Source organism: Urocitellus parryii, chromosome 4 (assembly GCF_045843805.1).
Source record: "Urocitellus parryii isolate mUroPar1 chromosome 4, mUroPar1.hap1, whole genome shotgun sequence".
Taxonomy (NCBI): Eukaryota; Metazoa; Chordata; class Mammalia; order Rodentia; family Sciuridae; genus Urocitellus; species Urocitellus parryii.
The window spans coordinates 67,162,700-67,175,398 of record NC_135534.1 but is presented as its reverse complement, the minus strand read 5'-3'; positions in this window follow the sequence as shown (position 1 = coordinate 67,175,398).

Genomic DNA, 12,699 nt, shown 5'->3' with positions numbered 1-12,699 from the left:
TGGTGGCTGCTAAGGGGTTGCTATGGATCCCCACCTAGCCTGACTGAGTCAGGGACACCTGGCGCAGCAGATCTCTCCTGTTATTTGTAGATAAACAACTTAGCAGGGTGAGAATGTGCCTAGGAGTGCTCTGTGGGTCTTTCCTTGGACAGGCTTTGATCTGAGGTAGAGGCTGGTTTTTCAGACTGAAAGGAAAAGAAATTTTGATGCTGGGGAGTACTGAAGACAATGTACCAACAAGTAGATTGGGGATATCAAGCAAAACTAATTGCAATGGCAGCCTGGACCATACCTGGTAGGAACTTGGAAGAAATTTTACATGGTTGCTTTTTGGAGCCAATGGTACTAGCTTCTTCTCAGGGGACTGAAGTAAAAGTGAATGCCTAAAATCCAGCTTCAAATCTGGGGACACACACAGGGTACCTCATGCCTCCTAGGTATTATTCCATGAAGTAATACCTTCTATGTCCTGGGTCTTCAAATTTGATTCTTGGTCTAGGGCTAGAAGAATCTACAGAGAATGGGCAAGCTTTTATGAATATCTCTGTATTTACATTTATGCATATTGTCAAGTTCCGTATGGTTATCTGAACTGAGCCCTTTAAATATGTGCCAGTCCATACTGTTAAAGGTATTCACTACTGGTCTGTCTGTTATCTGTCATAATAGTTTCCCTGTATGTATTGAGCAAAACAAAATTTTTTAAATAGGACTACAGAACAAGAGATGAATACATCTGGTAATTCTGTGTGTTTAGGGGAAACGCACAGAAATTCTGAGAAATATTTCAATGATGATTGAACTTATTAATTATTGAAATAGAAAATTGATTCAGTGAATAAAGAAGAGACCAGAAAAAAGATTAGATGAGATAATATGTAGAAAGCATTTAATGCCATTGCATGAATACAGATGCCTAGTAAATGCCAGCTGCAGTCATTATGGTAATTATTATTACAAGTATGTATCACAGGAACTGGCAAGCAGTCTTCAGAAATGTCTGTTAGATGCCGGACTGATCATCCATTTACTTGGCAGGGGATAATTTCTGAGATGAAAAGCAGGTATAAAAAATTCTCTTGAAGGTGATATGGGCTTTAAGGAATCACAAATTCTTTTATCACTGGGTAGCTGGGGGATGCAGTATAGGGCTGAGATTATGCTCTGTAGCTAAAGCAGACCACATTAGGCTATGAGCAAACCCAGATATATCTGCTCTCAAAAGTCCCAGAAAGAGTAAGCCTCCAACCAACCAGAGAAAGATGAAGAGATGGGCCCAGGAATGAGAAAGTTAATGTGCATTCATCTCTGTTGAACTTGGTGTCCCTGTCTTCTGTGGGTGAACAGTCTCCTGCGTGCATGTGCTGACTCATGCTTTAGATTAGGGCAAGGAATGTGGAGTTCTTGGATTATCTGCACAGGGATTGGGGGCAGGTAGAAAACAGTGGGACCAGGTAAGGGACTAATATTTGCTGAACGCTGACTGAATCTGGGACAATTTATACACATTTTTTCCCATTGCATCTCTATACTTTTTTGAGGTAGATATTACTGCCCTGTTTGTATACAAAGTGACTTGATGATGGTCACACAGTTACTAAATGATGAAACTAGAACTCCCACTCAAAGGCTGACTTAAAAGCTCCCTGCCAAACATATTGCCTTGAAGAAAGCAAGGTGCAAGTGGCTGAACGTAGTGGAAAGCAAGGTCTCTGAAATTAGAAAAGCTGAACTGAATTCTTTTAGGGTGAATCAATGATCTCAGTCCTTGGTTTTCTTTTCTATAAAATGAACCTTATGATTCCTAAGGGCTGGATGCTTAGTTCAGATAGGTCTGGAAGTTGTCTTTACAAAGAGCTATGTAAATGTTCATGTTCGTTGTTAGGAGCTTGAATTTGAGGATGTCTCTGAAGGAGACTGTGCCCAGCAAGGTAAGAGATGCAGGGTCAGTCCTCTGCTTGAACCTGGGAGATGAGAGGGAGGGATTGGCTAGGCTCAACCGGAGCAGAAGTGTTTTGCATAGTATTTGGTACTTCAAAGCAGATCAGTAAACATTAACTGAAATTAATCCAGACACTCCATGGGAAGTGGTTTGGATGACAATCGATCCTTTCATTAAATATTTGTCACTCACTCTCTGCAAAGTCCTGAGCTGGGCCCTGTGGAGATAAAGGAAAATGAAACAGGTCTTTTAGAACATGAGATAGAGGGTGCTGCACACCACTGGGTTCTCTGGGACTGCTGTAGAAATAGGGATGAAAGACCCTGGAACCCATAGCTGAAAAGGGCAGTGATCCAAGTCCTCACAGAGGTAGGGAGACTGTGGACCTACAGTGGCAGAGGTGGCAGGAAGATGCCTGCTTGGGGGTGAGAGAGGGAGAGACAGGAAGATGGGAGATGAAGGCCTGAGGCTCTTTGTTCCTCCTTGGTGGGTGTCAACATCATTTTGAAACAGGGACCTTGGTGGGGTTGAGGGGTCTAGAGGAAGGAGACAGGGAGGGTGAGGTTGAGAGGGAGACTGCTGGGATGCTATGAGAAATGGGATGGATTGGGGAAGGAACTGTCCGGAGAGGAGCTCTTTTTTTCTTAGGGTATGAGCCAGGTGGGTTTCTATGCTGATAGACCACTTCAAGACACTTCAGGGAGATTCAGCATTGCACTTTCATAGACCCATATCTTTAGCTATTTATTCAATTTTCTTTATCTGAGCTTCAGTTACTTCATAAACTGATGCTGATTATACATACTTCATATGGTGGTTTGTAAGGAATGAATTAGATCAACACCATCTACTTGTGCCTCAAGAAGCATATATGAGAATGTTCCTAGCCATGCTGTGTATAATGTAGAAACACTGGAACCATCTTAAGTGCCCTCAACCCAATGGATAAATAAATTCTAATGTATTTATATAAAACAGGGTACTACACAGCCAAGAAAATGAATGAATTAAGACTCTATGAGTCAACAAAAATGAATTTCAGGAACATAACGTTGAATGAAAAAGTAAGTCACAGAAAAGCATATGTACTCTAATATATATATACATATATATATATATATATATACATATGTACTCTAAATAATACATATATAACATATATACTCTAAATTTTTATCTAAAATTTAAAAACATGAGAAACTAAGAAAAATACCCTTTAAGATGCAAATATATGGTAAAACCATAAAGAAGAGCAAGGGAATAAAACAGAAAATTCAGAAGTGTGGTTATCTTTGGGGTGAGAAGGAAGGAGATGGAATGGGGTAAGGGAAGGCACTGAGGTGATTGCAAAGGTCATGGTAATGTTCACCTTTAAGATTTGAATTTGGCTGGGTGCAGTGATGCACTCCTGTAATCCCAGTGGCTGGGGAGGCTGAAGAAGGAGGATTGCAATTTCAAAGCCAGTCTCAGCAACTTAGTGTGACGCTAAGCAACTCAGCAAGACCCTGTCTCTAAATAAAATACAAAAAGGGTTGTGGATGTGGCTCAGTTGTTAAAGCGCCCGGGGTTCAATCCCTGGTACCAAAAACAAACAAATAAAAAAAAAATCTGAATTTAGTTGCATGTGTTTTGTTGCATCATTATTTTTATACATTACACATATTTTTATAGGTTTTTGTTTTGTTTGTTTATCTGTTTAGTACTAATACAAAAAAATATTTCATTCTCAAACTCAGCATTTGTCTCTTTCGTCTCGTGTGGGTTCAACATGTTGCTCAAGAAATGTTATTTCTGTTCAGACCCCATCTACGCTGGCTACAGGAGGACATTTGTCTGCAAGGATTGCAAGGTCTTCAGGTTCTGTAAACACAAATGTCATAAATATTTTTTAATCATTTTTTTATTTATATATGTCAGCATAATGCATTATAATTATGATTACATATGTAGAGCCAATTTTTCATATCTCTGATTATATACAAGTATATTCACACCAATTTGTGTCTTTATACATGTACTTTGTATAATGATGTCCATCACATTCCACCATCAATAAATATTTTTAAAAGAAGTGAAATCCTCACAAATTCAGGTGGACTAAAGCATTCTGGAAAGCAACAGGTGAGAGGCTGACTGTGGATTGCTGATTTAAATTTGAAAAACGTAGAAATGAACCTGCAAGAGCTATGGAATAAAACTACTGATGCAATGAAGAGAGTCTAAGAGATCAAACAGAAATGCCACGCTAAATTTATAATTAACAGGTTGGAGAAAAATAAAGAGCTGCGGAAAGTTCAGGACATCAAAGAAGTCAAGCAAAACACCCATCTTATTCCCATGCAGTCAAAGGGAATCTGCTGGGGGAAAAAATTGTACAGCAATTACAACAAGATATGACACGAAGACGGATTCTTAAAAATCTCACTATGATCGTTTCTATGTGTGCATTTGAAAATATCTTTGGAGACTTAGAACTTCCAATTTATTGATTTATTTTTTAAACATAAGGTCACTCGAATAAAAAGTGATTAAAAAACACTTCTCTCCCATGTTGCTGCTGCAAATTATCAGATTATGGATGTTAGATTGTATCTCAAGGTTAAATCTTCAATGATAAATGTGCTATGTAAATTATTAAAATTCTGTTTGTAAATAACAGAAGTGAATTTTGGACATAAAATAGGCATGCCATTTGGGTAATGCCTCTAGGAAGCATTTATGTAACAATGACTTACAGAAATTCATTGCTTGGTGATAAGTAAAATACAATTAATAATATTTATGTGAGATATCTGCATGCTATTGGATTATACTAATTTAAGACTGGTTTATCTTATGTTGATTTGAACATTTTATCATTAATATTAAAATAAGATTTATCCTATCTCTTTAATTCTGGTGTGATGATTCAGAGAAAAGAGGAGACCAAAGGGCATCAGAAGAATATATTTATAATATTCATAGGAATATCAACATTCCAGAAAATATTTATGAATGTTTTATTCGTAGCAATGTGTAGAAGGATATATCTTTCATTGATATCGAAGAATATATTCTTTTGGGGGAGGTTACTGGGGATTGAACTCAGGGGCACTCAGACACTGAGTCACATCCCCAGCCCTATTTTATTTTATTTAGAGACAGGGTCTCACTGAGTTGCTTGGCACCTCACTTTTGCTGAAGCTGCTCTGAACTCACAATCCTCCTGCCTCAGCCTCCTGAGATGCTGGGATTACAGGTGTGCACCACTGTGCCCAGAATATATTATTAATAAATATATGTACATTAGAAGAATATGTTCTGGAATATTAGAATTTTTCTGGATATATTCTTTTTCTGCTCCTCCATATTCTTTTTCTTGCTTCTCTGTTCTCTGACCCCCGCCTCGCTGACCCTCAGTCTTCTCCTCCCTGGGCCCTGCTGGTACTGACCCCTTCTCCGTCATCCTGCCAACAGAGGGTCCCTCTGTCTGCCTCAGGCAGCTCAGAACCAAGGACAAAGTTGAGACACCTGAGACACCAGGAATGCACTGCGAAATACTGTTACCAAGACAAAAGTAGACCTATCAACAAAAAGCAAATTCAAATCTTAAAAGCTGTTAAAGCCATCTCATCTACTGAAAAATCTCCATACATTTTAGAAAGTTAAAAGAAGTAAATTGGGAGCATTGCTCCTTGGGGAAGTGTCTGAGCTCACTGACCTGCTTCCCCAGGCAAGTCTCCTCCAGGGCAGGAATGGCTTTAGTTTATCTCTTTGTCCCTAGTTCCAAGCACAAAGGTGATGTCCTCAAAGCTTCCTTAGAGAAGAATGGGTGTATTGAGGGTTTCAACACGACACTGACACTGGGGCCAGAACTTATTTCCTGCTACCCTGGGGGTAACAGATCTGCTTTTGGAGCTGTGCTGGCTTCCTAGCAGCCTGTACAACCTGTCTGTTGTCCTGGCATTTGGGGGGCTGCAGGGAATTTCCAGAGGACTTTGCCACCGAGAGCCAGTTGGTGGGAGCTTGAGCAGGAGCCTCAGGAGTATCATTTTGTCATTGGTCATTAGGATCCTGGACTCTAAAATAAGATGCAAGAGACCATCAGCCTGAGCAAGATCTTCACAGATGGCTGTGCTTGTCCCCACTGGACCTCCTCCCTTCCTGTGCCCTGCATGCACTAAGGTTCACTGAAGGGTCTCCCAAATGTGTGAGCACTGCATGTGGACTCAGGAGAACCAGAAGCAGGTTGACCTCTGGGCTCCTGGGCCAGGAAACGAGGCAGGTGGGCGCACAGTTCATGTTCACACAGGGTGATGTGCAATCACAGGAATCTGGCCGTATTGTGCTGCCTAGTGACAGGGAGTGCAGGGATGCTCATCTGTGAGGAGAAGTGCAGGGGGCTGGGGAGCAGTCCTGGGGTCTGGCTTCACTTCCTTTACAGAGGCAGCTGTCCTCAGAACTGGGTTTGAGGCTTGTGAAGCTGTGTATCAGATGGCAAGGTGGAGAGGAGGTGGGGTATCATTTAGAAAGTAGGAAAGAGTATGGGACAAGACCCAGAGGTCAGAAACAGCACAGGTCGTCTGGCATTATGAGTAGCTTGGGAGGAGCGGGAGAAGGTTTCGGGGGACTGATGGGGGACAGGAAGATTACGCTGAAGAGGAAGGCAGTTGAGGTTTTGTCTTATGGCGATGGGGAACTCCTGAAATATTTTCAGCAGAGGGAAGGCATGATCAGATTTTCATTTGACCAACATTGCTCTGTTGCTAGGTTTAGACAGGAAGAAGGATCCTGTAGGCGGCTGTTGTCACAGACCAAGGGCAAGATCATTGGGGAGCAGGAGACTGATTCAAGACACCTTTACAAAAAAAGAGCAGGTAAGATTGAGTGACTCACCTGTGAAATATGTATTATACTCCTGCTGTGTTCAAGAAAACACATGGGAGTGTGAGAGAGAAGAGAGGGAGGAAATGCAGGGGAGTAGAGAGGTGGACATGCATTCCTTACCATGGGTTCACTGCGTGTCCACCTGGCTCATGCACACAGCAAACACAAGGCCCAAAGCACAAGTGTGCAGGGAGCACCACTGTTCAGTGCTATGGGAATCCAGGGGCAGGAGGGACCTTGGAATATGCTGTGTGCCATGCTGGAGGGAGGCCACCAGAGCAGGGGAAATAGCATGAGCAAGAGCACAGAGATGTAAAGCATAAGGAACTGTGGTTTGGGAGTGCCAGGCAGAGGATTAGAGGTGGACAGAGAGATGCATGGCCAGGTCAGCCAGGGGTGGATTGTGGCGAGCCTCAGATGTCCACCTGGGAAGCAGGGGTAGTTGGGTCAGACGCAGAGGGCACAAAGCCTCCTGAGTAAGGCAGAGGCATGGCCTGAGCTGTGCTTTATGAAGACAAATCTTGTACCATGTTCAGTACAGCTGGAAGGGACAAGCCTCCCTGAATGGGAATACCAGTAGGTGGTGGTTGGCATGGCTGCTGTGAGAGATGATTGTGCTCTAGAGGAGGGTTCTGGCAGAGAGAATGAAGCTAAAGGGGCAGTTATGACACATTGCAAAGGTGGCTCTGAGCATGTGCACATTTGCTGTTTGTTCACCAGGCTGCGCTGGGCGTCAGCAGTATGGGCAGATTTGAGCACAGTTAACAAGATCTTGAGCTTAGCACGCTCACAGGTCAGAGCGGGCAAGAGAGAAAGGAAGAAGATCAGTTGCCTTTGGATTAGGTGCTGGGTACTGCACCAGAAACTGATAGGTATGATCTCATTTAATCTCAAAGCTACAGTCAAATGGGATAGAATTATCCTCATCTCTCAGTCAGGGAAAGAGGTTCAGATGGTCCAAAGTCAAGGTCATAACAATATTATTTGTTCAGCAGTTATTTTTACATGCAAAATCCAGGATTCAATGCACAGAGAATCAAGACCCGTAACACAAGGGCCTGCCCTCAGGTCTGGAGGGGAGACTCCAGCAAAAGTATGGGATGTGGGTGGAGGGCAGTAATCAGAGCAGCAATGTGATCCAAATTCAGGCTTAATATGACCGTTTTGCTCACTGTGTAGACAACAAAACCATAGGAAGGTGAGGGTGAGAGTCGGACAAATGAAGGCTATTGGAATTGATCGGGAGAAAGACACAGAGGTGGCCTGGTTGCACTGCCACCCAGGTGTCCCGGCTTTGACTCAGAGCTCTGCTTTAACATTCTGAAGAGTTGGGGTTCCAGGGTTTTGCACATGGCTTCAGCACTAACTGACCCTGTTGGGTCTCTGGATAGGTCTCTTCAAAGGAACCAATATGAGGTGCTTGGGCTCAAGTGTCTTTAAGGTTCCAGTCCTCTTAAGGATGGATGTCACTACTTGCTTACATTTTCCCAATGACTTTGCCATCTAAACTCCATGTCATGGCCCCGTATGATCCCACCTCCTTTCACATCATTTTCTGCTGCTCCCCATTTCTTTAATCTGCCCCAGACACATTGACTTCCTTTTTATCCCCCAAATAGCTACGCTTGTTCCTACCACAGGGCCTTGGCACCTGCTATTCCTGCAGCTTCAGAAACATTTCCCATAGATAATTACATGACCAGATTCTTCTCAACCTTCTAGTCTCAGCTTAAATTTCGCCTTCTCATGGAGATTATTTCTGATTACGCTAAATTATGTAGACTTCCAATCACACCACATCACTTCTCCGAGTTTATATTTCTTCCAGAACTTTAACATACAATAATCACCTTATTAATAAGTTGAACTCATCTTGTTTATACTTTTTGTCTTCTTTTTTTTAACTATTTTTTAGTTGTTGATGAACATTTATTTATTTATTTATTTATTTATTTATTTATTTATATGCGGTGCTGAGAATGGAACCCAGTGCCTCACACATGGTAGGTAAGAGCTTTACCACTGAGCCACAATGCCAGCCCCCTTTTTGTCTTCTTAATACAATGTCAGTCCCATGAAGACAGCCACCTTGTCAGTATTTGTGCAATATGACGTATCCAGTACCTAGAATGGCATGGTCAGAATAAGATGTTATCCATTTCCTGAATCAGGTTTTTCTAAATATTTAAATTACTAAGAGTCCAGTTTTAAGAAAGGACATTATCATGCATTTTCCTGAATCAATCAAGCAAGCGAGCAATTATTTATTATTTATTTATTTTTGGTAATTGCAGATGGACAATACCTTTCTTTTATTGACTTATTTTTATGTGGTGCTAAGGATCAAACACAGTGCCTCACACGTGCTAGGCAAGCCCTCTGCCACTGAGCCACAACCCCAGCCCTCTTTTTAAAAATTATTAAATCAAGGTGTTACAAACTGTCATGGTCGCGTGGAAACCATCTTGGTCTTTAGAGCCAGGCGGGCCTGGATTGAAGGGCAGCTCCACTGCTTGCTAGCTGCGGAGGCACACAGGTTCCTAAGCTCTTGAGCCTGAGCGTCCCTGCAGTGATGTGGGGTGATGACACTTACCTTGGAGGAAGCATTAAACTAGACGTTGGCTATGAAGCGCCTGGGAGCCGTTGGTGCTCAGGGGAGGCCAAGGAGTGAGCCTGCTTCCTCTCCAGGTGCAGCCTCCTTAGGGCAACTTTGCCTTCATCCTTTCCTCTGTGAGATCTTCGCAGTCCAGAAGACCAGCATGATGTTTGTTGAACAAATGGTGAAGTCTACTCCAAGGCCTTGTCTTAGTTCTGGTTGCTATTAAAAAAAAAAAAAAAATTAGACCTGCAGACTCGGTGGCTTATAATCAACAAAAATGCATTTCTCCCATTCTGAAGGCTGGAAGTCTATGCTCAGGCTGCAGGATAATTGGGTGCTGCCTTCTTGTATCAGCAAAAGGAGGAAAGAGGGTGAGAGAACTCTTTGGGGTCCCCTTTATATGGCTCCAATCCTATTCATGAGGGCTCTACTCATGACCTAATCAGCAGCACCCCAGCCCTGCTCTTAACAACCGTCACCTTAGGGGTTAAGATTTCCACATGCAGTCCATAACCACCTTCATTCTACAGATGAGGACCATGTAGCCCAGAGAGGCAAAGGTACTCTTCAGGTCGCACAGCATTTGAATGGCAGAGTGCAGCTTAGAAATGGATCTGAAGGAGTCTAGTGCTTTTAAACACCCACCATCCCCCACCGGGGGACTCTGCTGCTTTGGTTTCATTCATTGTTCATGCATAGCCTCTGGATCCTGTCCCAGGATTCACAAATGTCCACATAACTCCCCAAGGCTCAGGGGGATTTTTAGGCTGCAAGGGAACCTGTACCAAGCTAGTAAACAAGGCTGAAATACTTCACAAGCTTTATAAAAAGTGTTTACACAAGGGCTTACTAACTGCCTTGCAATGGTAAACTGTCTGTGAAGTAAATTCTCACTGACTGGAAGTGTAGGCAGAGGGTCACCCTCTCCTATCCACCAGCCTCCAGCCGTGTTTCAATATCATTCTGTGGGCTCACATACTTCCTGTTGCCACTCCAGTGCCTAGCCTTATGCTGGGCTCCGGACCTCTGAGTGCCAGTAGACCAGGCTGGCAGGAAGGCATGATGTAGATAATGAGCATTGCAGGAAGTTGGGGGAGCCTGTAAGCCAGCCTGGCAGAAGCTGCAGGGAAGGCTTCCTGGAGGAGAGAGCCTCTGAGTTTCACTTTTCCTTCTAAGTGAGAAGAATTTTCTTGTCCTGGTAACATGGCTTTTACCAAGCCTGGAAAACTTCTGATTAAGGAGACACAAACTTTCCAAAGGTTTTGCTTCATGGGGTTGTATAATTTGGAATTGCCCATGGGATCTTGATGTGGACATTTTCACCAAAATGCCATATATATGATCCTGAAAACAAAACCAAGTAAAACGAAATCTTTTTTTGCAAAATTCTATGGTGTAGAGAGTATAGGGCTTAACAATAAGTTTGGGACAGACTAAAAACCAAATAGTCTTTTTATAAGCTCAGCTCTACCAAAAATAGCCCCCATCCAAATTCAGCAGCTGCAGAGCTGAATCACTACCTGCATCTGCTCCCAGCATCACAGTCACTGTCTCTGCAGCTCTCAGCCTGTGGTGTGTTTTCATTTTTGGTCCTGTGCATGGAGCCCAGGGCCTCGTATATGCTAAGCCACACCCCAGCCCCTTTGAATCCAGGGTTTGTACTTTTCCCAGAAGAGAGACCTTTATAGCATATACTTGTAATAGGGATTGAATGTATCAAAATGAGATATTTGAGTTTTGGTTTAGATTTCTTAAAAAACTAAAATAAAAAAATCTTGTTTCTTCGTAAGTACAAGAGGAAGCATGTCCACAGCTTCTTCATCTGTACTTTCAGCTTCCCCAAAGAGCTGGACAGGGTGGACAGGGTGGTGGTTCTAGAAGCCACAAAACCAGCACCTATTCTTTTCAGAAAAAGTGCTTCTACAGGATTTTTGTGTGTGTGTGTGTGTGTGTGTGTGTGTGTGTGTGTGTGTGTGTGAGGTGGTGGTTTTAAGGTCTTAGAATGTTCCCAGTTCCTTCAAAACATGAACTTGCTGGAAAATATTGCAAGTGAACCAACATGACTTCACATTTCAGTGGCAGAGACTTTTGAATCTTCCTTGGGGAGGGGGATTTAAAGTGGCTGGTTCCTCAAAAAGTTTTTACAGAACCTTAGCCCCCCCCCCTTTTTTTTTTTTTGCTAACCAGGCAGCCCTTTTCCATGCACACTCTTGCACACTCTTTCTTCACCTGTCACAACAGTTTTGTGGATTAAGACATATAGACAGCAGATGCCGCACCCACCATTCCCTCTCCTGGGGTAGGGAAAGGAATCAACTGCCAAGAGGCCCCAGGCCACAAGCCTTGTGCCAGACACCTGCCATATGCCACCTAATTTCTTCCTCACAACAGCCCGGGCTTATTTCTCAGACAGTTTGATGCTCTCCTCACGTTTCGGCAGGAGGGGGAACATGGAGCTTGGAGATATGTAAGGTCACCTCACACAGAAGTGACAGGGTGGTGCCTCAGGGAACCAAACCAGGAGCCCCCAGCATAATGGATGAGATTTTCCTGCTGCAGAACAGCCCTTGCAAGCCCTTCTTGGCCAAGAGCAGGAAGCCCTTGCCTCAGCAGGACAGAGTGAGTAATGACTCCCACTTCATGAACATATATTATGAGCCAGGCACTGTGCCCAAAGCTCTGCGATGTTATCGCTCCAAACTTCTCTCAAACTCCATGAAACAGGATTTTAAAGCTCAATTCACAGGTGAGGAATCTGAGGCAAAGAGAATCAACAGCTCACCCAAGGTCACAGGATTTACTAAACAAAGGGCTGGGATCTAAATCTACACCTGACTGACTTCCTGTGAACCTGAATGATGTAGCCTGATAGGGCTAAGACAGCTTCCTGTTTGACTCAGTGTCCACAGAGACACCAAAGATCAAGGGCAAGACAGCTCACAGGGGACACACTAAGAGACAAAAACCCCACCGTGAAGAAGGTGAGTCCTTGGAGGACGAAGAAGGGGATGATGAGCGGACAGTATTTCCCACCTCTGCCCGCCTACACCCTGTCCCAAACCCCGTGTGGAAGGGAGTTTCTTCCTCACTTGGCCCATGAAGGGGGTTTCCAAGGAATCACGCAGAGAATGTGGGCCTGTGTGCCTTGACATTTACTGGGTGGGGTCCAAACCCTGATCCATTCCTGAAGATGTCTATGTGTGAGAGTTTGGGCTAGGGTGGCCACAGGCACCCAAGTCATGAGATGAGGTGATCTGAGAACAGACTAGATTCTGACTGGGCAAGGATACTT